Here is a 25951-nt window from a genome sequence, read left to right as displayed (position 1 = left end):
ACTTGTGATTATTGCACAAACAGCCTTACGAGATTTTTGGCTCATACTTTGCGTTTCTTAATACCTTTAGATTTATTTTATATGAGATCTTAATTAATAACTTAGCATTGTGATGCTCAGATTTGGGTTAATTCAACACAATTTGTGTTGAATTTATTTATTTGTAATTTACAGGTCCATATTCTCAACCTTATCTCCATCATAATACAATATTTGTCTTTGCTATTTTATTATGTATCATGTATTTGCATAGAGATATCTGAAACAATGCCTTTAAACCAGGCTTTACATGGTCTGTACAAAGCTATGTAAAGCACTTTTGAGCCATATGCGTTATATGCATGAAAATGATTATCAGTTGTGAATCAGATTCACCATATTAAATTATGGACCATTTAAAGGTGATCCAATGTAAATATTCAGTTAATGCAGCAAGGAGATTAAGGAAACAAAGGAACACTGTTTTAATGAGAGAATGATGGAAAATAAATTGATATTTTCTCTGGGATGTCACAAGGAAGGGACTAAATCTGAAGATAGACAAGGTTAAAGAAAGGTTAATACCAATAAAGGAAGAAGGATTGTTAAAACAACTGAGAGGAGATTTATGAAAGAGTGCATTCCACAGATTTGCAACTATAAGTATTGCAGGCAAAGGAGTGTGGATGACAAACTGTTTAAAGAAGCAGTGAAGGCACTGGAATATTGGAGTTATATTTCCTTTGGGAGGTCAAAGAAGCACCATATTGTAGTGTCCAATAAAATAAACGAAGGAATGAGAAATATGAGGTTTTCAGTTAATGTATAGAGAATGTGGGTGCAAAGTTGGTAATCCACGAATTGCAGTTCTTGTTTTCTGCCGCAGAGCTGTATTGTTTCAGCCTTGTTTTGACTAACACTGGAATGACAGTGATTCTACAGACGTGCTATGTACTATTTTGGTAGCTACTTTAATACTTAGTAAGTGGAGATCTTTTCCATTTTGAAGGGAATCCCTACTCTAGGGACTTTTTTGTGAGGCCGGAGTCTGCAACACTGAAAAAATATGTAATTTGCAAAGGCATGAAAGCTACACTAGCAGACTGGCCTATCTTACTGTGAACAAAGGTTCATATACAACATTCAGCCAACGTTGAAAAATGCAGACCATGGAGACGATTTCTCAAACTGGTTAGCTAAAGCTGCCTGCATGAGATGACTGGGGTAAAGCCAAAGAGAGGTATCTTCTCACTGTCTCTCCATCCAGTCTTCTTTTCCTGTGTTCTATGGCATTTTAATATTTTATTATTACTTTTTTTTTTTTTTAATAGGCACCATAGAAGTCAGCATTAGGGAGACTATGGTTAATAGGTTGAAATTCATGAATTGAGTAAATATTGGTCATTTCTTCATTTTTCATCTGATGTACAGTATTTATGTTTACACTTAGGAGTTGTTTGGTTTTGATGGAGACATATGCTTGGGAAGGCTTATAGATGAAAAAACAGTTTCATGTTTCAAACAAAACTATGTCAGTTTGGCAACTGTGCTTCCATTTTTAATAAAAGCATTTCATCCAGATGATAAAAGGCAGTTATAAGAGAAATTTATCCGCTTACATGCTTACATTTTCTCCTTGTATTCTTCCACTTGTCGTCTTCTCTATGGACAGTGACTCTCTTTTGCTGTATTTTTAGTACAGTGGGATGTTACAAGGCAACATTCTGTTTTTACCTCAGTTTATGATTTGTATAATGCCATGAAAAGTTGAGGCATACCCTTTGTGTGCGTGAATTTTGCTTTTTGTTTTATTTCAAAATTTCTGCATTTAATGGAGTAAGAACTTATAAACTGTTTTACTTGGAACGTTTTACAGTGTTGTGGGCTTGTTTGAAATTTCAGTTTCAAGTGGACTAATCAGCTTTCTCATACTTTTAAACTGTGCAGAAAAAAAGCAATTTATTGAGATTTAATTTCTTAATTTGAAAATCTCACTTGTAATAATCAAGTTTGCAAAGGAAGAAAACTAGTGTGTGATGTCTTTGAGTTCACTGATGTACATTAAATTATGATGGTAACTTCATTTTCTAAGATTTCATGCTTCTTATCTTGACACGAGTTTGAATAATGATGTAAGTCATGGAAGAATATAAAATTTTGTAGCTGCATTCTGATTCTCAACAGGCAGTTTCCCACACATGCAAACTTCTGTAAATTGGTTCAAGCATGATCTTTATCACATTTTGTTGGTTTGTTATTTTGGCTCCTGCTTGCTGCCAGTAAAATCAGCATTTCCCTTTTTATTATCTTAAAGTTTGCTAAAACTTTTCAGGTTCTAGAATGTGTAAATACCTCTTCTAGTTAAGGAGAGTATTTTATGTAAAGCCAGAAGGAATATAGTCACACACATGAAACTGAAATTCTTACTAAAATATTTCATATTGTTAACAGCTGTCAGTAAGAGAACAGGTCAAGGCGAAGTCATTAACTTACCATTCCATAGCAAGTATTTTATACTCCTTCCATATATGCCATCGAAACTTTTCAGAGTATCAACAGGGAATACCGTAGAAATGAGTAAGCTCTCTGCTGCTATGCACTGTGCTTAGTTCCTGCGGACCAAGCTTCAGAAATGCTCCATCACACAACAGCAACTTCGGAAATGCAACCATCACACAACAGCAGCAGGACGTCATGGAAAATTTTTGTATCTATCTTTGCTGTCTCCATGTCTTGGGAATGATAGACTTCACTCATGTATTTTTCTATAGCAGCTGCTGAGAGTGCAGATAGGTACAGGGAAAGGAATTATTTTCAGGATTATTTTTCATGAGGAAGTTTATAAATGATAGATAGAAACATAATCAGTCACCAAGCTAAATAATTCAGCTTCTCTAACAATGCACATATTGGAAAGATACGCAACAAGACAAATTATGAAAATCTTGACTGCGTCAAGATTAGCTCATTGATTGATATATGGTATAATTTCCAAATTTTATCCTCATGAACATATGTTTTATACAAACATATGTATCTATCACTTGGAACACAGAACACAGAAAATGTTACTGCCCTTCCTCAGAGCAAGTAAATCATACTGGAAAGTGAACGGGAGATACGGGAGAGAATGAACACCTGGAATTCGAGGATGTTAGTATGCCTAGCTATTACACTAACAGTCGCCCAAAATACAGTATTTTAGTGGAGAAATTTTCAAAGATAGAATCACCATCTAGAAATGGCACAACCGCCTATTCAGAAATCCCCCAATGTGGCTAGCAAACAGCAGTAAACTGAAGTGTACTGGTGGCGTGTTACACGCTGTGGTCTTCTCTGGAAGGACAGGAAACCTCTCGAATATTACTGATGCTTTGCTTGCCACTCTAATACTTTGCCAGTTCCAATTCCATCTGTAAAGGACAACAATATGTATGCAGTGACTACATTAGCTCCTTGTTGTCTTGTAGCAAGAATTTTGAACTAGCCACAGACCTGTATCATAGAATCACAGAATGCTTTGGGTTGGAAGAGACCTTTAAAGGTTATCTAGTTCATCCCCCCTGCAATTGGCAGGGACATCTACAACTAGATCAGGTTGCTCAGAGCCCCATCCAGCCTGGCCTTGAATGTTTCCAAGAATGGGGCATCTACCACATCTCTGGACAACCCATTCCAGTGTTTCACCACCCTCATTATAAAAAATTTCGTCCTTATATCTAGTCTGAATCTACCCTCTTTTAGTTTAAAACCATTACCCCTTGTCCTATCGCCATTGGCCCTGCGAAAAAGTCTGTCCCCACCTTCCTTGTAAGCACCCTTTAAGTATTGAAAGCCTGCAATAAGGTCTCCCCACAGCCTCCTCTTCTCTGGGCTGAACAACCCCAGCTTTTTCAGCCTGTCCTCATAGTAGAGGTGTTCCATCCCTCTGATCATTTTTGTGGCCCTCCTCTGTACCCTCTCCAACAGGTCCATGTATCAGTACCCCTGAGTCCTTCTCAGGAGGGCTGCACTCAATCCCTTCATCCCCCAGCCTGTACTGATACTGGGGATTGCCCCGACCCAGGTGCAGGACCCTTCACTTGTCCTTGTTGAACCCCATGAGGTTCACACAGGCCCACCTCTCCAACCTATCTAGGTCCCTCTGGATGGCATCCCATCCCTCAGGTGTGTCAACTGCACCGCTCAGCTTGGTGTCATCTGCAAACTTGCTGAGAGTGCACTCGATCCCGCTGTCTATGTCATTGATGAAGATATTGAACAGCACTGGCCCCAGAACGGACCCCTGAGGGACACCACTCATCACTGATCTCCATCTGGACATCGAGCCATTGACCACTGCTCTCTGGATGCGACCATCCAGCCAATTAGCTATCCACCGAACAGTCCACCCATCAAATCCATATCCTTCCAGTTTAGAGAGGAGGATATTGTGGGGGACTGTGTCAAAGGGCTTACAGAAGTCCAGATAGATGACATCCGTAGCTCTTCCCTCATCCACTGACGCAGTCACTCTGTCATAGAAGGCCACAAGGTTGGTCAGACAGGACTTGCCCTTGGTGAAGCCGTGCTGGCTGTCTTGAATCACCTCCCTGTTCCCCATGTGCCTTAGCATAGCTTCTAGGAGGATCTGTTCCATGATCTTCCCAGGCACAGAGGTGAGGCTGGCGGGTCGGTAGTTCCCAGGGTCCTCCTTTTTACCATTTCTAAAAATGGCTACAATGTTTCCCTTTTTCCAGTCCCCAGGGACTTCACCTGACAATATGAAGGTATGGATAATTGCCTGGTGGGTGAGGTAGTGGTCGGAGGCTATCTCGGGCTCAGCAACCATGACATGATAGAGTTTTCGAGTCTTGGAGAAGTAAGGAGGGGGGTCAGCAAAACCGCTACCCTGAACTTTAGAAGGGCAGACTTTGGATTGCTTAGCAGTCTGGTGAACAGAGTCCCTTGGGAGGCAGTCCTGAAGGGCAAAGGAGTCCAGGAAGGCTGGATGTTATTCAAGATGGAAGTCTCAAAGGCACAGGAGCAGGCCGTCCCCATGTGCTGTAAGTCGAGCATGTGGGGGAGAAGACCGGCCTGGCTGAACAGAGAGCTTTGGCTGGAACTCAAGAAAAAAAGGAAAGCTTACTGCCTTTGGAAGAAGGGGCAGGTGGCTCAGGAGGACTATGAGGATGTTGTGAGGTTATGCAGGGAGAAGATTAGAAAGGCGAAGACCCAGCTAGAACTTAAACTGGCCACCGCCGTTACAGATAACAAAAAATGTTTTTACAAATATATCAGTGACAAAAGGAGGGCCAGGGAGAATCTCCATCCTTTGTTGGAGGCAGAGGGAAACTTTGCCACGAAGGATGAGGAGAAGGCTGAGGTACTTAATGCCTTCTTTGCCTCAGGCTTTAATAGTCAGACTGGTCATCCTCAGGGTTTTCAGGCCCCTGAGCTGGGAGATGGAGATAGGATGCAGAATGAAGCCCTGGTTGTCGAAGAGGTGGCAGTCACCGACCTGCTCCTCCACCTGGATGCCCACAAGTCCCTGGGGCCAGACGGGATCCACCTGAGGATACTGAGGGAGCTGGCGGAGGAGCTGGCCATGCCACTCTCCATCATTTATCAGCAGTCCTGGTCAACCGGGGAGGTCCCAGATGACTGGAAGTTAGCAAGTGTGACACCCCTCTACAAGAAGGGTCAGAAGGAGGACCCAGGGAACTACAGGCCTGTCAGCCTGACCTCAGTGCCAGGAAAGGTCATGGAGCAGATCTTCTTGAGTGCCATTATGCAGCACGTGTGGGACAATCAGGGGATCAGGCTCAGCCAGCATGGGTTTATGAAAGGGAGGTCCTGCTTCACTAACCCGGTCTCCTTCTGTGACAAGGTGACCCACTTAGTGGATGCAGGGAAGGCTGTGGATGTTGTCTACTTGGACTTCAGTAAGGCCTTTGACGCTGTCTCCCACAGCATTCTCCTGGGGAAGCTGGCTGCTCACGGCTTGGATGGGTGCACTCTGCGCTGGGTTGAAAACTGGGTGGACGGCCGAGCCCAGAGAGTGGTGGTGAATGGAGTCAAATCCAGTTGGCGGCCGGTCACGAGTGGTGTTCCCCAGGGCTCAGTACTGGGGCTGGTCCTGTTCAACATCTTCACTGATGATCTGGATGAGGGGATTGAGTGCACCCTCAGTAAGTTTGCAGACGACAACAAGTTGGGTGGAAGTGTCGATCTGCTGGAGGGCAGGAAGGCCCTACAGAGGGACCTGGACAGGCTGGGTCGTTGGGCCGGGGCCAACTGCATGAGGTTCAACAACGCTCAGTGCTGAGTCCTGCACTTCGGTCACAACAACCCCATGCAACGCTACAGGCTTGGGGAGGAGTGGCTGGAGAGCTGCCTGGCAGAAAAGGACCTGGGGGTGTTGGTTGACAGCCGCCTGAACATGAGCCAGCAGTGTGCTCAGGTGGCCAAGAGGGCCAATGGCATCCTGGCTTGTATCAGGAATAGTGTGGCCAGCAGGACCAGGGAGGTGATAGTGCCCCTGTATTTGGGACCTCAAGTCCTGTGTTCAGTTTTGGGCCCCTCACTACAAGAAGGACATCGAGGTGCTGGAGCATGTCCAAAGGAGGGCAATGAAGTTGGTGAGGGGTCTAGAGCACAAGTCTTATGAAGAGCGGCTGAGGGAGCTGGGGTTGTTTAGCCTGGAGAAGAGGAGGCTGAGGGGAGACCTTATCGCTCTCTACAGCTACCTGAAAGGAGGCTGTAGAGAGGTGGAGGGTTGGTCTCTTCTCCCTAGTGACAAGCGATAGGACGAGAGGAAACGGCCTCAGGCTGCACCAGGGGAAGTTTAGGTTGGATATTAGGAAAAACTTCTTCACCGAAAGGGTTATTAAGCATTGTAACAGGCTGCCCAGGGAAGTGGTTGAGTCTCCATCCCTGGAGATATTTAAAGAATGGATAGATACGGTGCTCGAAGACATGGTATAGATGGACTTGGCAGTGCTAGGTTAACGGTTGGACTCGATGATCTTAAGGGTCTTTTCCAACCTTGACGATTCTATGATTCTATGATAATGTTCATTTCAGCTAAGGGGTCAGGGCATTTTGCTTGGTGCTGTGCATTTGTTCGTTTAAGCAGAAGCTCTTGTGTTGCTTAAAGCAGTATGTGCTCTTTAGCTAATCACTATAATGTGCATAAAATACATTACATATGTGGTGGTCATGTGCATTGATAAATTGTATTTACCATGCACCTTTGTGTGCCTCACCTGCAGTTTGTCCCATCAATCTATCTCCCCCAGTATTTATTCTAACATTCCAAACCTCTGAGCAGCTTCAAACAGCTGGGACTTCTTTTTTCTCCCCCCCCCCCCCCCCCCCCCAACCTGTCAAAGATATATTTCCTTCTTTTCCCCCAACAGTGGATTTTTTCCTACCAAATTAATACTGGCCAAAAGACAAAATGCTGATATTTTGCCCTGAACCAAAGTGTAGTATCTGCTGTATCTCATCAAAGTGCAAAGCTTAACAAGGGGCTTTAGCAACATACCTTGGGGAAGAGGAGATTGCTAGGGTTCTCAGGGAGCAGGCAGCAATTCTCTGGCATTTGGAAGGTCCTTTCCTAAATATTCGGGTTTTGAAGTCATGGCATTCTTATCTATAGCAGTGCTATTCCTGGTGACTTTTAACAGTTTCAAATATTTCTTGGAAGTTTCAAGGATTTACTATTAGTAATTCTCTGTTTGAGACTAGGCAGCTGGATTAGCTCTAAGTGTAGTAGTACCTGCTATTAAAGATCAAGGCTACGAAAACCAGTCCCAATAACATATTTTTAACACTCAAATGTTTTGCATTTATTGAGTGTAGGAGAGTGGCAAACTGGATACAGCATGTCTGAAGTAACATAACATTTGTATTGGCATTCACTTGATTTGTACTACCTAATTCATTATTCATATCATAGCCACTCATTTTGTGACTATTTAAAATGAGGGCCATTGAAAGTAATACTACCAAGTGTTCTTTCCACCCGCTGGAGTTTATGCATATTAGTCATTTGCTTTCATCTTTGCTATTATATTTATTCCTATTTTTATACATCTGTCTACACTACCCTTTCCCATGACTTTCTTAAATGCTCTTTTTTTTTTTTTTTTTTTTAAATTCCTGAGTCTATTTTTCATAGCTTCTGGTATATTACAATGATCTTTGGCCGTATGTCCGGGTGTGCGTGAGAACTGGGATATGGCTTCTTGCATAGCAAGAAGAAAATTGGCTCTGCTGATGGCATAAGCATCAAGCTGAGTAACAAAAGCAGCTTTTTGCTACTCTGTGACTATGGGATAGAAATAGACTTTGAAAACAGTGGAATATGTTCTATCAATCAGAAACATGAAAAATGATGTTATCAAACTTCTTCCACTCAAGCTTCTTCCACTGTACCAGAACAGTTACACGTTTCAGCAATTAAATAATTGATAATGCTGACATCTGAGGAAGCGTTAACAAAATTGATGGTAGAAAACAAAAATAAATTCTCCTGTGTTTTCAATTGAGAAGAAAGAGAAGGAACAGAATGATTAAAGACTTGAATGAGTTATGAACTGGACTCACTGTGTGAATATGGGCATTACACCCAAAGCTCTGAGTTGTGCTCTGCAGATGTGTGGGAAACATCCCCGCCAGCTTGCCTTGGTGAGTTGCCTGATGAGCAATTGCTGTTTCCCAAGAAAGTACTTTGAAACTTCCACAGACAAGCCTTTAATTCTTCAGGTGTTGCTGATTTGATAGGATGAAATGAAAAAAAGTAACGTAAGTATTCACGCATGGGGTTTTCACTATACAGGTTAGGTTGAATTTCGCTTTGTACTGAAGGGGATTTTGTCTCATTTTACAGAAAATTGAAAGCAGTGGTGATGAGAAAAGACGACACACTGCACAAAATCTGAAGAATATGAAAGCTGAATGACAGTAAGGAGTTTGGACATCAGCTGGACTGGGTAAATTGTAAGGAGAAAAACAGCAGCTTCAGCTTTAGCAGCAGCGGTGGTCCTATGTTCATGCAGAGTACAAATCTTGAATAGAAATCTAATACAAACTAGCCTGTTAGTTCAGACTGATGATGTCAGTGGGATTTAATTTAAAACCCATCTAAAAAGATACATTCCAACCTAGGTTCAAGATAGAGAGCATTTTCCCTTAACGACTTTGTCCTTTCAAATAATTTCGTTTTTGTTTTTCTTTAGGTAGGATGACAATGAGTGCCTCACTATCCACAGTTTGTTCAAGGGGGAAGTGAGGACAGAGTGATGTATACGTAAGCATACGTATTTGGGAGGAGGAAGATGCTAGGAAAGAAAGAAATTTTAAGTGCTGATGGCTTCTCAAAAAGACAGGTGGAAATATTGCAGCAATTTCCCATCAGCTCTTCATTGCAAGTAGTGAACGTGGAGGCAAAACCAGTCAGGAGTAGAAAAACTACCACGGCAGACAGGAGAAGCAGCTGAGCAGCTGAGCAAAAGAGGAGGAATGACAGGAAGGTGACTAAAGTATGAGCGTGTAAGTGGGCTAGGGAGTGATGAGCAAAACTGCACGAAGTAGTCAGATTGTGTAGTGTCGGTATTTTCAGCAGAATTTCCTTGAGGACCAGCATAACTCAACAGTGGTTAAGTGACAGAATATGGGTCTTGGTAGTTTTACTACTGATGCTTTTTAACAAATTGAGGGCTAGTAAGGCGCACCATGTGTATATTTCTCATTTTAGCACCAGCACAAATTTCAGTTAGAGAAATCAGGTATTTTTTCAAACCCTAAGTTTATTCAAAGCAAAGTTTCTTATCTACTGTACATCTGTACTCACACTGTTCGCATTTTTTTCACATGGGTGAAAAGGCCTGTTGATGTTGACAAAACTGAAAACAAGCAAAAGTTTAACAGGTTTTGCACTTAGTCTTACCAGAAGGGGAAAAACCAAAAGATTTTATTCATTCCTGCTCAGAGACCAGGATGGTGAGTCATGGGCAGGTATTTTTACGGGGCCACCACCACCAAACGGTCCCTGGTAGACTCACCACAACGTTCACCAGGGGCATAACATCCCTGTCATTTTGATTTCCCCACAAAGTTGTTACCTTAGCTGCATACACAGGATCAAAACTGGCTTTACCTATCTTGCTCTATTTCACCCAGTAAATTTCTGGATACGTAGGTAACGCATACATCTGGATATGCAGACATCTTTGGATACGCAGGTAACAAGGCCAAGTGCAAGGTCCTGCACATGGGTTGGGGCAATCTCAAGCACAAATACAGGCGGAGCAGAGAATGCATTGAGATCAGCCCTGCCAAGAAGGACTTGGGGGTGTTGGTTGATGAGAAACTCAACACAACCTGGCAATGTGCGCTCACAGCCCAGAAAGCCACCTGTATCCTGGGCTGCACCAAAAGCAGCGTGGCCAGCAGGGTGAGGGAGGGGATTCTGCCCCTCTACTCTGCCCTGGTGAGACCGCACCTGGAGCGCTGTGTCCAGCTCTGGGGTCCTCAGCACAGGAAGGACATGGACCTGTTGGAGTGGGTCCAGAGGAGGGCCACAAAGATGACCAGGGGGCTGGAGCACCTCTCCTATGAAGAAAGGCTGAGAGAGTTGGGGTTGTTCAGCCTGGAGAAGAGAAGGCTCCGGAGAGACCTTACTGCAGCCTTTCAATACATGAGGGGGGCTTATCAGAAAGATGAAGAGAGACTTTTTAGTAGGGCCTGTAGTGACAGGACAAGGGGCAATGGTTTTAAACCGAAAGAGGGTAGATTTAGATTAGATAGATAGAAGGAAGAAATTCTTCGCTGTGAGGGCGGTGGGGCACTGGCACAGGTTGCCCAGAGGGGCTGTGGATGCCCCGTCCCTGGCAGTGTTCAAGGCCAGGTTGGACAGGGCTTTGAGCGACCTGGTGTAGCGGAAGGTGTCCCTGCCCACGGCAGGGGGGCTGGAAGCAGATGATCTTTAAGGTCCCTTCCAACCCAAACCGTTCTGTGGTTCCATCATGCTACGGTCTTGGTTCCCAGTCCTTAGCAGCCCTCGGAGCCCATCACCCGTGAAGACCCATGAGGCTTCAGCTCACGCTGGCGTCCCGTGCTCGAACCGGGAAGCGACAGGCGCGTGGGGAGCGAGAGGCCGCGACACCCAGGGGGGCGGGCGGCCCCACGGCCGCTCGGGGCCGGACCCCGCTCCCGCCCGGCGCCCGCCCCGCCCCCGCGGCTGCCGGCGGCGACACGCCGCGCGCGCAGGCGCACCGCCCGCGGGCCGGGGGGCAGAGCGCGCGAAAATTCCAAACCGGCGGCGCGAGCCGGGCGGCGGGGTAAGCCTCGGGGGAGGGGCCGGGGCCGGGGGGCGGGGGCGAGCCGGTGCGGCGGCGGGGGGCGCGGCTCCCCCCCGCCCTCCTCTCGGAGCGGGGGGCTCGGGGGCGGCCGCCGGCTCCGCCGCCGCGGCGGTGGCGGGGGCCTTCCCTGGGCCTGGCGTCTCGCCCGCCGCGCCCCCAGCGGCCCCGCCTCGGTGGGCGCGGGGTCCGCGCATGCGTGGGCGCGCCCGCGCGGGCCAGGGTCTGGCGTGAGGGGCGGGTGCGGTCCCCGCGCCGGCAGCGGTGGCCTGGCCGCGGGGGCGGGCGGCCGGCAACCGGCTGCGGGGGCGCCGGCGGCGGCACGGCGGGGTCGAGGCGAGTCGCCCCGGCCCTCCCCAGAGCCGCTTCCCCGCTCTGGCAGGGGAAGAAGGCAGTGGCGCCGGGGCCGCTGAGGTCGCTGCTCGGTGCTTCCCGTGCCGCTGCCGCCGCGGCCCACGCTGGCCTTGGCGCCGGGGGGCGGGAGGTGTGAGGCGCCTCCCCGAGCACGGGGCGCGGAGCCTGGCGGGAGGGCCGCTTAGGCTGTGGGCTGCCGAAGGCGGGAGCGGCGGTGAGGAAGGAGGTAGCCGGGGCGGCCTGCGCGTCCCCGTCAGAAGCTGGTGCTTGGTCGGTGTCGCCTGGCACTGAAAACGTTTGAAAAGAGGGAGACTTCCACATCTGCCCTGTCCGCATCTTGCTGTTCCCCTGCGTTCTAGGAACGTTGGAAACCGGGTGACAAAAGTGCCCTTTTGTCATACCTGTACGAGATCCGTGCAACTGTAATACACAGATCCCTTCCTGGGCGCTTTACAGAGAGAGGGAGTAAAAAGTGTACAGCTTTGTTTCTGATTTAGCAGATGTGCCAACTTTTGTGCGGTCTGACACTCGCAGGCATCTGCTCCAGTGGAGGAACTCCAGTACCGTATGCTTTCACAGTATACTGTCAGATAGTGTAGCTGGCCTTTTATTTAAACTAAAGATTAGGGATGACCAATGCCTTGTAAGTGCTAGGAGAAGTTGCCATTTTTATTTTTGGTTTTGGTTCACAAATGTAGGTAATTAAACCACTACCTTCCACTCTCAAAATTTGTTTTCCAAATCACCATTTTTGATGTGGAAGAATAACTGAACTGGAGTAATGGTTACTGCTCTGTATCACAGTGAAGAATACTTCAGGTAGAATTTGTGGGACATCATATTCAGCGACGGGCCTTTGAAAACCAGGAGAATCGTAAGAATTAGGAAATTTTTTCTAATACATCATTATAAAGATCTGAAGGTCTCCCCCCCCGCCCCCCCAGTGCAAACTCTATGAATGTTTTCTGTAAAAGGAAAGCTTTTGTCTGCAGCCATTAAACGACGTAACATTCAATTTAGTTTCTGAGTTAGATGGATTATTTACTGTTACTTGTTTTTATCTTCATCTTCCCTTCTTTGCTCGAGGTTCAAAAGAAAAAGTTCATCATCATATGATATTTGAAGCAGAAATTGAGATATTTATCAAAGTATATTGTGAGCTACTGACAGGTCCATGAAAATCTTCTTTCTGTTGAACTTTGGCATTGCTGGAAAGCCCTCTTGTTTATCGTTTTTTCCTCCCTGTTGCAGTCTCTCTTCCTCTCTCTGTGGATGTTTGTTTGCTACTGCCATCTCTCGGATAGAAGCAGGCCTGCTGAACGCCTGTGATGGTTGTCCTCCAGGGGTTGGTTTGTACAGAGAATATAAACGCTGCTACACTTGCCCCTCAGTGGAGACTTTCTGTAGCGAATTTGACAGTGGGAAAGTATGAGTCAGGAAGAGATCCTGGAGGTTATCTTTTCACTTATAGGCATGGATCAAGTTTTGATAATAATTTCTGTGCTTTCTATCTTAGTTTTCTCGGGAAATGAGATCTGTGTGATTCCACATCTTCCTGTCTTTGGCTACTAAGAATTGAACATGTTAGTCAATTTTAACCAAGTTTGAAACCAGGATAAAGGTTTAAAACAATTCTATTGCTATATATTTTCTAAAAATTGAGAGCAGGGTCAAAGAGGGAGACTGTTGTTCCATGTTTGGTTTGGCAGTAGTCCTCCATCTAGTCAGCCCATGCATATGGGCCAGCCGGATGGTATGTGCCTGAAATTAACCATAGGGTACCATGGGTGAAAGTGTCGTAAGGGACACCAGTGGGAGCTGGCGTTTTAAGGGTGATGTTACAGAGAGTTAAAGCAACAACAGACACCCATTTGAAAGTACTAGACACAGTTGTTCTCCTGTTAATGGAGTGGCCTTGTGCACTCGGTGTACTTTTAAACTGTATTTTCTTTTCCTTCTTTTTCCCTAAGCCACATGTTTCAGTATACTGACCTACTGTTGTGAAGGTGCTGTTTTTGACAATGATGTCTTTCAAAAGAGGTTTCTGTTATTTTTTTAACTGTCCGCCTTGCATATGGTTGCAGGTTTCTGACACAGAACTTCTGCATGCATTTTTAACTTCTAATAGAAATTCTGTAGGTAAGCAATGCCATGAGATATATTTTCGTAAACTTACTAGTCATGAATTATATGGATATTATTGGACACAATCAGATGACTTGCTCATATGTAATTTGCACAACATCAGTTATGCTAATCTGGCGAAATAAAGTCCACGAGGCTACTGCAGCACAAGGAACTTTGTAAATCTTTGAGAGGAGTAAATTCTTTTTGTTGCAAATGGAGCAAATCTGATGTTATCAGACATGTATTTTTAGTTTGATTTAAAAAAGAAAAGTAAAAATGTAGACTGTACTATTAAACTTTAAAATTAGAGCAGTACTAATCAGGCTCCTGTAGATGTGATCTAGAACAGGCCTTGGAAACTTAAATGACTTCTTTAGTGTCGTGTGTGAGATGTGTCAGAAGTGAGAATCAGACTCTTAGGCTTCTGACTCCTGGAGCCAAACTGCAAGGCTGTCCTTCCTCCCTACTAGTAGATTCACTAGACATGTTTGTTTTATAAATCTTGATTAACTACGTGACAGTATTGAAATATTCCAAACAGTGACCGTAATAAAGTATCATAATACACAACTAAATTGACATATATGAGTGTCCAAAGAGAAGAGGCCAAGAGACATACCACTAGCTAATACTATTTTCCTGTGTTGTACATTAAAAGTTCTCATCTATCATCAACTGACCCAAATTCATAAGGAACTCCCTTCCCATAGAATACCAGAACTATATAGCTTTAATTTCATGACAAAGGTGGCATTGCTAAATTTTGAGTTTTTCATGAATGGATTTGACAAAAATCTTACTGGCAAGTCACAGGATCCACTGTTAACACATTAAAAAGTACATGTGCATAGAATATGCAGGAATAATTGACTGAGAATTCCCCAAATCAATGCCTCATCGCTCATCAGTGCCCTGTCTCCAGTCTAAATGCCCACATAGCGAATTGTTGCTGCAGTATGAGTTTGACTGGGTGAATCGCTGAAAGCCTTTGCTCGAGATGTTTCTGAGGAAACTTATCTCTTCTTGTTTGTAAAGAATGAATAGCCTGATTTAATGCCTGTGAATAGCATGAAACCCTGTCAATGGACTCCAGGGACAGCTGTCTGTGGGAGTATGTTAAAATAATGTACAACAAAAAGGTGTAAATGTTGATGTGGATGTCATGAAGTTATTTTTATTCTTCTGAAGAATACATTTTTCTTTTTCTGTCAGGTGTACTTAGTGCCATAAATAGATCTTTATTCAGAAGGCTTTATTCTGTGGCTATTTCTGGGTGTGAGTAGTCAGGGAGAGAGGGGAGAAAAGTATGAGACTCTTCAGTATTTTTTTATTGCAAAGAGAAATAGATTCTTTCATTTGCAAACTTGCTTTCGTTGTATATGGACTATGTGAATGTTTTTCACCGAATTTCAGTAGCCTCAACTGATGTTAGAATAAATATGTTTCATTTTTACTTACACTTATGCTGTCAGTAGAGTTCATACAAAAATAAGTATGTATAATAAAACTTTGAAAGAAAATACTTTACCATGATTGTTGTGTGGCCATTTTCTTTTTGGTGGAATGTTGCCCTTCACCATTGCATAAGCCATTGTGTCATGCCTGAGGAGCTTAGACTGAGTAATAGATTATCTTTGAGGAAATCCTGGAGAAGCAGTGTTGTCTAATGGGCTAGAACATACAAGATTTGTGTCTCTTCCTGTCTTTTGTTTCCTCAGTGACTTTGGACAAGTCATTTTCTGTTTGTGCCTCTGTTTACTTATTCTTATGTAGAAATGCTTTAACTCTGTAGAGCTGAAGAATTTCAGTGAAAGGTATGTGCTTCGTTACTATAGTAAATGTTAGAGGTTCTTAAAGAAATGGTTCTAGAGATCTTCAGAGAAAAGGAATTCACTTAGTATAAGCAAGACAGCTCTATACGCTGTATGAATGGCTCTGGATATCAATACCATAGGCAGTATTTTAACATGTTCAAATACTTGCCATAAAGATTTTGGATCATGTGTCGTCTTTTCTTGTATCTGTGTAAGTCAGGGGTAAAGCTTGAATTTAGCAAAGTTGGGTGGCTATTAAAGAAGCATAATTGTTGGAAATATGAAGCCCTTTAGTGTTAACTTACAATGTAATTGAAGAAAGAAAGGCTAGTCATTTTTCTCTATGTCTAAATAGATTGTATGCCCCTGCCCCATCCCTTTTTTTTTTCCAAATGGTGAAACAAAGGTGAATATTTTCAGACTGTGCTACCCATTTGCAGAATCTTCTCCACAGCTTAGTTGGAGGAAGATGTTGTTCTGGCAGGAACTTTTTTAGGCTTTCCTCCCTGCCTCCTTGTAATTTTGGTGTGTACAGGTAGAGGCGAGTACTGTTCCTTGATATAGTAATACAAAGGAATACACTTTTTTCTTTTTATGTTACAGGTCTTATATGACTCCTCTGAAGAGAGGACTAATGTTCTAACTTGCTGTGTACAATTTAATATATGTTCTTCTACTTATGCTTGGAAACTATGCAGGGAATTACTGCATTTTTTTTAATTGCAGAACTTAAAATGAAACATCTAAAAAGCAAAAAAAATGTGCCAAGGATTGGTGTATATGCAACCCCACCTCACTGGTAGCTCAAAGTATTCTAACTCTGGAAGGAGAGGAATGCTGTTTATTTCATGGTGAAAGTTTGAATTAAGCTCTAGTTAATTATTTTTTTCCAGAGGAACTGAATTTTAAGGAAATACATGTCTGTGTATTTCACTCAAGCAGTATACAAATACATCATAATTGGAGAGGAGGCTCAGTGATGAGGGAGGCTTGGATTATTGCTTTTGTTTATGTTCAGATCAGAACAGAATAGACTAGACTATTTCAGTTGGAAGGGACCTACAACGATCACCTAGTCCAACTGCCTGACTGCTTCAGGGCTGACCAAAAGTTAAAGCGTGGTATTAAGGGCGTTGTCCAAATGCCTCTTTTTAAGGCACTGACAGGCTCGGGACATCGACCACCTCTCTAGGAAGCCTGTTCCAGTGTCTGACCACCCTCTCTGTAAAGAAATGCTTCCTAATGTCCAGTCTAAACCTCCCCTGTCACAGCTTTGAACCATTCCTGTGCATCCTATCACTGGATCCCAGGGAGAAGAGATCAACACCTCCCTCTTCACTTCCCCTCCTCAGGAAGCTGCGGAGAGCAATGAGGTCGCCCCTCAGCCTCCTTCTCTCCAAACTAGACAAGCCCAGAGCCCTCAGCCGCCCCTCACAGGACATGCCTTCCAGCCCTGTCACCAGCTTTGTTGCCCCCCTCTGGATGCATTCAAGGACCTTTACAGCCTTCTGAAATTGTGGGGCCCAGAACTGCACAAAATACTCAAGGTGAGGCCACAGCAACCTTAAAATACAGCGGGATAGTCGCCTCTTTTGACTGGCTGATTATACCGGGTTTGATGCACCACAGGATGAGGTTTGCCCTCCTGGCTGCCAGGGCACGCTGCTGGCTCATATCGAGCCTGCTGTCAGCCAGCACCCCCAGATCAGTTTGTTTCTGCAGAAGTGTTGTTCTGTAGAGAAGAGGTTGAAGAAAGCCTTTTAGGCATGTGAAGTTACAGTAAAAATGTCTAATAGTGGATTTAAGCTGGAGGAGACAGTGATAACCAGAAGTAAAAGTTTAACTGAGAAAATACAATTTGTGTTTGGTACAAAAATGTCTCTGTGTCTAGGTAATTATAATTCATTCACATCTTTGCTTTGGCTTACATGAGGCTATGTGAGAGCATAATATTTGCCGGAAGAGGGTAAAGAAAACTTTACAGTCAAAGTTCATGTCAGATAGCCCACAAGATACTGAGTGACACATTAGCTGGCAGATTGGGTACAGGAGAAGGGATGCAAACAATAAATTATATCTAACGAGAATTTACCGTTATTGCTAATAGGTCTAACTTTTCCGGTGTAGTGACTTGGTAAGCTCGTATGTGGATATGTGTCTCAGTGTCTTGAATGCACCATGTGAAATTTAGGCTCCATTGAGGCTTAGAAAAATTTTGCTGTTGATGTAAACAGAATCAGAATTTCATTCCGTTTCCTGTAACCTGCAAAACAAGGTCTAACTTACGTAGTGTTTAGACTACTGATATTGGAGGCCCATGCACAATTGATGTGTGATGTTGCTAGCCATAGTGAAGCTAAACTGGTGTTAGCAATGATTGGACTTTTTGCGAAGTGGTGTAAAAATGTGTTAAATTTTATTTTTGTGTTACCAGATATTCTGCAGAAGCAGTTCTGCCTCCTGTAGTTTAGAGGCTGGATCAGACCTAATGCCTCTTTCCAGAGTTGCATTTATTCTTTGTTTGCATTGTCTTCTTAGCTGCATTTTCCTTTGTGTGGCCTTTATTGCAGCTGTTGTCACAGAAGTCAGCTGAAAATGAATTGGGCTGAGTGAAAAGGCTCTGTCCAGCAAGTTAAATCCAAGAATATTTTAACATTCGTCTTCATTAGAGCTATCCCAAAAAGTCTTTATCACTTAAGCACTAGGAGAAATTGCCACATTACAGTGACCTGAGTGTTACCAAAATAATCTTGGAAGGTTTGCTATTGTCCTGGTTTCAGCTGGGATAGAGTTAATTTTTTTCCTGGTAGCTGGTACAGTGCTGTGTTTTGGATTTAGGATGAGAATAATGTTGATAACACACTGATGTTTTGGTTGTTGCTGAGCAGTGCTTACACCGGTCAAGGACTTTTCAGCTTCCCGTGCTCTGCCAGGTGCACAAGAGGCTGGGAGGGGGCACAGCCAGGACAGCTGACCCAGGCTGGCCAAAGGGCTATGCCATACTGTATGACGGCATGCTCAGTATATAAACTGGGGGGAGTTGGCCGGGGGGGCAGCAGTCGCTGCTTGGGGACGGGCTGGGCATCAGTTGGTGGATGGTGAGCAACTGTATTGTGTATCACTTGCTTTGTATATTATTATTGTATTATTATTATCTTATTATTACTACTACTACTATTACAACTATTCTATTTTACTTTACTTCAATTATTAAACTGTTCTTAACTCACGAGTTTTCTCACTTTTACCCTTGCAATTCTCTCCCCCATCCCACCAGGGCGGGGTGGGGAAGGGAAGTGAGTGAGCGGCTGTGTGGTGCTTAGTTGCTGGCTGGGGTTGAACCACAACAGCTGTTTAGTTTGTGAAAGACAAAATATGTAACTTTCTGCCTTACTGAGGAAATACATTGAAAGGAGATGTGCTTCATCCCCACCCCGCTCCCCCTTCTAGAAGATTATGAAGGTGCGAACTTCTTTGTGCTTCCGTTCACTGTGCCCAGTACATGATTTCTAGGTTGTGCTGTATTTTGTCATATATTGTTGTTACCCTTTGTGGCAGATCTCTGTGTGCTCATGAGAGGTAAGCAATTCAGATATGGAAGAACAAGCAAGGAGTTAAAGGGTGAACTGGAAGCACGCTGTTTCTTTCAAGTCTGGCTTTTGTTTTGGAAGGCCATGTTGATCTGCTTAACATCAGCGTGCACCAGTCAAGTCTGGGATTTGCTTTATTGCCTTGAAACAAATTTCCATTTTGTACATGCATCTGATTCCCTGCCTGGTGGTAAGGACAGCTTTATGTGGGCCTTGCTGGATTTTGATCTGGCTAGTCCTGACATTGAAATTCTTTTAAATTACGACATCATGTGGTTTGGTACTCTGCTGAATTGCGCAGAGCCTTCTGCCAGAGATATAGTTACTTTACCTCATTGTCTGTTTTCTCCTCTTAAATTTAACTTTCTTAAAAAAAAAAAAAGTTCTGGTGTTGCAGTCTTAATAACTCGGTGCATTTCTTGCAGGAGCGACTTCCAGCAGCTTGTGATCAGACCTTGTATTCAGTTTGTGCCTAAAAACATAGTAATCCATTCTGTGGGCTGGTAATTGCATCTTTTGTATATGGAATTGATAATAAATTGCCTTGTTGTCCTGTTAGGATTCATTATGGAAAGGTAACAAATAACATCAGTTAACTTCAGCAATATCACTCCTAAATGTCTTTCACATCTTTCACTCTTCCCTTGGGCAAAAGATAAGAGTTAGATGGATGTGCTGAGGTATTATTTCTGGCTTTCCCATTAAAGAATGTTTTATTCTTATCCTCTTGAAATGGGGTAGATCGGAAGGAAGATTTGCTGCTGCAAGACAAGCCTGCCATTAGAACCAGAAAGTTTTAAAATTCATTTTTGTGTGAAGTGGATACTGTTATCAGGGAAGGCTAATAAATAGTATTTTTTTGGTCATGAAGCTTATAGCCTGATGAATGGGGAGGAGACGGCTTTATTATGATCATACGGTCCTCTTGGGGAGAGAGGGAGATGTAACGTCTTCAGAGTGCTCTTGAAAAGGAGATCTTGTATGAATCCCAGCAGTGCATGCTTCCTGGGGGCATCGAGTCTTCTCCAGTCCTGCAGGGCAACAGAATGCAACTGGAAAAATCATTTTGCTGTTTGCAATGTTACTCAGATTAAACCTATGCAAGAGTTTTAATACCTCTGCTGTCCACAAAAGTAGCTCTGTTAGTGGCCACAGTCCCTTAAAGATAAAAATTGGGCTCTTTTTCCAGTGAGACCTGATAATGTAATTCAGAAGGCAGATCTGGCAACTCTTAAAATACTAATTATTGGAGTAAATAGAGGAAACAAATACAGAGGAGCAAAATAGAGGAGTTAATTACTTTCTCCAGGAGAATTGTTAGTCTAAATGTTGAATGGTAATGCCACCCATATGCTTGACAGCTATTGAGTTTACCAGAGTTTGTGTGCTGCTTAGCCAACGTTAGTTCCTTTCTTTTGGCAAAACTCTGTTCTTTGGTTTTATTTCCAGAGGAAGCTCTATTTGCCTGCAATTTGTTTTAATTTGGAAAGTCTGCATATAGACAGGCAGTTTTCTATAATAGTGGTTTGTTCTTGCTGTAAAATATCTGTGGATGTAGGCACAAAGAGGAATAGGCAAACTTGCTCTTATCTGAAAAGTTACTAAATAAAAAATCAACAGTAATCAACACTGGATGTAAGCACACTGTCCAGAATCAAGATGGAAATTATTCTCTAGATTATTCTTGACTGCTGGACTGCCAGTGAGCATAGATTGGACTTACTACCAACCTATAAACCAGCCTGTGAACCTAATTTCTCAACAAGGGACACTGAAAAATAAGATGACAGGAATAAATGGCATATATTTTTAATTTTGCAAATAGTTTTTACTACTCTTGCGCCTTTCTGAAGTTTCTAAAAGATTATTCGCTTTTTCCTAATAAACTTTTCTGAATTTTTTGGGGGGGGCTAGTAATAGGTTTTCTTTAAAGTAGGAAACAAATCATGTTTGATGTTACTGCCTAATTAAGTACGTATTACATTTTCTTTTTGTTCTTGGCAAGTAAAAGGACAGTTGTCAAGGTGAAGATGAAGAATATACTTGTGGGAACAAGCTGAAAGAACCTAATAGGCATTTTACATAGAGAAATAATAAATGAGAAAATAGTATCTATGTTCTGGATAACTGCTACTTTTTTGTCTTTTGGCATAACCTCAAAATACCATCCATTAGATAGTAAATTTGTGACATGATTATCATCACGTTTGAACCATGGAAACAGTACATTAATAGTCTTCTGCTCTATTAGTCTATGAGCCATGCTGTATCATAATCGAGTTAAGGGTGATTAAGGAGTCAAAATCACGTTATCTTTTGATTATATAATATACTGAAGTGCCTACCTAATATCTAGCCCCCTGATTCCTAGTGTTAGTCTCCTAATATCTATTAGAGTAATAAGCAAAAGGACTGTTCTACTGCTTTTGTAAGTGTTAACAACCCTAAAAATAATTTGGAATTTGGAACGTATGTTTGTGTGTTCTGTTAGCTCAATGGTGACCTGTTCTGCTTGGGGCCTGTGGACCCTGATGTCATATAAGTATTTTAATGGTTTTCTTCCTCTGTTTTTTCCTCACAAGCTGAGGTTGCTGATGGGCAGGATTTGAGAGAGGAGATGGAGTAATGGAAAGTGAAGTGTTCATTTGGAGTGTGGAGCTACTTATCACGGGTTCAAGGAAAAGTACACAAATGAGAGCTTTATACCTTGAACGCAAGTTTTTGTCACATTTATTTGGAATGCTGTGACATAAGGCAATATTATACCTTAATGGTATCTCAAAGATCCTTCTACTTGAAATGCTTTTATTTATTTAAAAATAACAGCTGAATTTACACGATTAAAGACAAACTAAGTAATAAAAGTTTAGTAGTAATTTTTGGCAATCTATTAAAGCCAGGTTTTGGGACATTGAAAGCTATGAGAGTTTGTTACTGCATTTTCTATGACTGACAGAAATTGTTTCTGAGGAGCTGTAATGTTTTAGCAACCGCATATTTCCTTTTTATTATAGCTGAGTCCTAGGTTTCAGACTTTGTAATAGTAAAGAAGTTACTTTGCTTTCACTTGATTTTTCTCTTTTTATGGTTTCACTTCAAAATATTTTATTTCTACAGTTCTAGAGCAAAAAACCCCTTTGTTCTTTTGCTCCCTTAAATGCCGAATACGCAAATATTTCATTTTCAGACTCTAGGTAAGGAGATAGTTGTGAGAAGTCTTCTGAACACTTTGTTGGTGTCTCTTCTACCCGTGCAAGCAGTTCGCCGCCTGTCACCGAGGGGTAGGATGCAGGTGTGTCTGGGGTGGCAGGCTCTGGCAGCGGGGTGTTTGTGACGTGCGTGTCCTGGAGGATGTCGCCCTCACTCCGGTTAAGTGGAGTGCCCCGGTATACTGTAGGGCTTTGCCTCAAGATCTGGTAACAAAAGTTACTGACTAAAGTGTTACGTTTCAGACACTAATCCAGATAGCTCACTTGACAGAATAAAGCTAATCCAATCCTTGTTAGAAATGCTGCCTTCAGCTTCTGAAAGATATAACAAGTACCCTCATGCCTGAGCTCCGCAGGGTTCCCTGTGCTTGAAAGTACAAGCCCAGGAGGCTTTGACTGCGGCGGTCCAAGAGACGAGGTCTAAAGAATATTTCCTCCCCTCTTTTCTAGAAGTAAAGCTTATTTTAAGGCGATTCACGGTAAATCAATCATCTTCTGAATTTCTCATCTCCTGGAGTAAATAGTCATAAATAAGAAGCAGGTTTTGATTCTTGGCAGCTGAAATAAAAGGAGTCCCAACTAAGAGAAGAGAGTGGAAATGAACCTGGAAGAGACTTTAGGAATATACTTGACAGTATGGCAAGTCAAATTATTAATCAGGTCTCTATTACCTATAATTTCTGTAGGTCTTTTAATATGTTCTGTGTCTTACTGGGATCTGAATGTTTAAATTACACTTAATTAACTGATAGTTTTATATTTCTCTTGTTAATAAATATATATCCTGTGACAGTTTTTGAGATGAAATCTGTGTGTCAGGTTTGGTATGTTAGGATTTTTTTTTTTTAATTACATTATTTATACATTCAGTAATTTTACTGTATGCTTTCCAGTAATATTGAGGTGAAGACAACAGTAAGCTATATTAATAAAATTGCTCTTTTCAGGACTAGATGCTGTAGTTAAAATAAACAATCAATAAAATAACTATTTCATTGGAGGCTTCTAAAGAAAGCAAACACATAAGTACAGTTAAAAATCATGCTATTGCAAATAGAACAGGTGCTTGGGATCATTTTTTTCTGGTTTTCTTTTAATGTGGCATAAGCAGCGTTGTGATGCAGCAAAATACTAGCGCATATTACATTAAGCATGATCTTGATCAAGGATGAATTGAAGCACATACTAAATGCTAAACAAGGGCCAATGGCCTAGATGAACAACTTAGCAGTTCTTGGAAATGTCACTTTAATATACTCTTCTGTAGATCTCAGGATAAGTTTTATAAGAATGTGAATTAATTGTATGTCAAAACCGATAATAGCAATATTTTTAGCACTTACAGATTTTTTTGTGGTGATAATTTTTGAAAATCTACATTCAGTTCCTAATAGTTGCTGTAAGGTATTCTGCTACCATTGAATTGGCAAGAGTAGTTTTTGTCTAAAGCTTTACAGAAGTGCTCAACCTTGCCTCCTCGCCCCAAAAAGAGTGTAAACAAAGATCATTATTCATGTCACTCCTAATGGTTTAATTCCATTTTTTTTTCAGTGTATATACCACAGTTTATTACAGATACGCATTGCGGATTACCTGTTCTCTTAGTCATATAGATCACTTGCTCCTTATTTCTGATATTATAGTATTTTGAGCAGTTTCAGAAAATTAATTGCACAGAAAAATACATTTATTTGTCCCTTAACCCACTTTAGAAATGGGATGGAAAACTGACTCCTCCATTTTTTGCCTTTAAACTTGTCCATGAATGAGCAGTAGACTGCAGCTAAAATTTCTGAACTCTGTTTTAGGAGAGGTGTGAAATACAGAAAATGATGTGAAAGGAGCAAGTTGAGGATTGATCCTTCTGAAGATAGGCTCTAGAATGTATAGTTTGGAGTTTTTTTGGTGTACGTCCTTTTCTTATGCTTTCATACAAAAAGACAACTGTGGAAAATACACTGCATTTCAGCTGAGGATTTTGAATAGCACTGAACATAGAACTACTTTGTTTTCTTGGTGAAGGAAAGACAGGTTTATTTATGTGACTAGTACAGGTCTGTTGATGGGACAGTACTTTGCTCATATCCCAGATACCCAGGAGTGGTATCTGAAGGGAATTAACTATCCGAAACTGTGAAAAATGCATACTTGCAGTAAGCAGCATATAGAATAGATATACTTCTAAGATTTCTTTTCTCTTAGGATTCATGCTGGTGTTCTCCTTTTGGTTTTGGTGTTGTAGTTAAACAAGAATGTACATCTCAGTCTTTGATATTTTTTTCTGTAAGGCAATGGCTCTTGACCAGCGAAGGAGTTGCTAAGGTTCAACAACGCCAAGTGCTGGGTCCTGCACTTGGGGCACAACAACCCCATGCAACGCTACAGGCTTGGGGAGGAGTGGCTGGAGAGCTGCCTGGCGGAAAAGGACCTGGGGGTGTTGGTTGACAGCCGCCTGAACATGAGCCAGCAGTGTGCTCAGGTGGCCAAGAGGGCCAATGGCATCCTGGCTTGTATCAGGAATAGTGTGGCCAGCAGGACCAGGGAGGTGACAGTGCCCCTGTACTCAGCACTGGTGAGGCTGCACCTCGAGTACTGTGTTCAGTTTTGGGCCCCTCACTACAAGAAGGACATCGAGGTGCTGGAGCGTGTCCAAAGAAGGGCAACGAGGCTGGTGAAGGGTGTGGAGCACAAGTCTTATGAGGAGCGGCTGAGGGAGCTGGGGTTGTTTTGGAGAAGAGGAGGCGGAGGGGAGACCTTATCGCTCTCTACACTACCTGAAAGGAGGCTGTAGAGAGGTGGGGGTCGGTCTCTTCTCCCAGGTAACAAGCAACACGACGAGAGGAAATGGCCTCAAGTTGCGCCAGGGGAGATTTAGGTTAGCTATTAGGAAAAATTTCTTCACGGAGAGAGTGGTTAGGCATTGGAACAGGCTGCCCAGGGAAGTGGTGCAATCACAGTCCCTGCGTGTGGATGTGATGCTTAGGGACATGGTTTAGAGGTGTACCTGGCAGTTAGGTTAACAGTTGGACTCAATGATCTCAGAGGTCTTTTCCAGCCTTAGTGATTCTATGATAAGGAGTCTCTTCGGACCAGCAATCCAGTTTATTTAGCTGTAATTAAGAAGGGAGATAAAACACCTTTCTCATTGTGGAGCTGGGATTTCAGACTTCTGGAAAAAGACCATCCTCACCCTGTAATAGCTGTGCCATTCTGCATAGTGGAACAGTAGTTACAGGTACCTGGTATAGGAGATAAGCCTGCTTGATTTGCTTACCTCTAATCCTCTCTTAATACATAGTCAACTCATGTGACTGGCTCCAAAATGCTGGAATATCTGTGGTTCTTTTTTCCCTCCCCCCCTTCCCTTTTTTCCCTTTTTCTTAAACTTTTAGGAGCCATTTTGTTAGGGGACTTATTTTTCAGTTATTCAGGGGGAGTAATCTTACCTGGGAACATCAAACACACTCATTAATTTACTCCAATCTGTAAATTCAGTTCCTGGCTTTCATGCGTTCTTAAAGTCTTCGTTATGT

General features: G+C 42.8%; 1 protein-coding gene across 1 annotated transcript in view; it reads left to right on the top strand.

Annotated features, from left to right (window-relative positions):
• Positions 1-11274: 11274 nt before the first annotated feature.
• Positions 11275-25951, top strand: part of FANCC (FA complementation group C) — a gene marked incomplete at its 3' end in the record, with an annotated part of 91657 nt that continues 76980 nt past the window's right edge. The window contains exon 1 of the mRNA XM_082336208.1: positions 11275-11306. The remainder of the gene's footprint in view (positions 11307-25951) is intronic.

This window comes from Platalea leucorodia (genome assembly GCF_965183815.1).
Source record: "Platalea leucorodia genome assembly, chromosome: Z".
NCBI classification, from domain to species: Eukaryota; Metazoa; Chordata; class Aves; order Pelecaniformes; family Threskiornithidae; genus Platalea; species Platalea leucorodia.
This window is presented reverse-complemented; position numbering and strand designations above follow the sequence as displayed.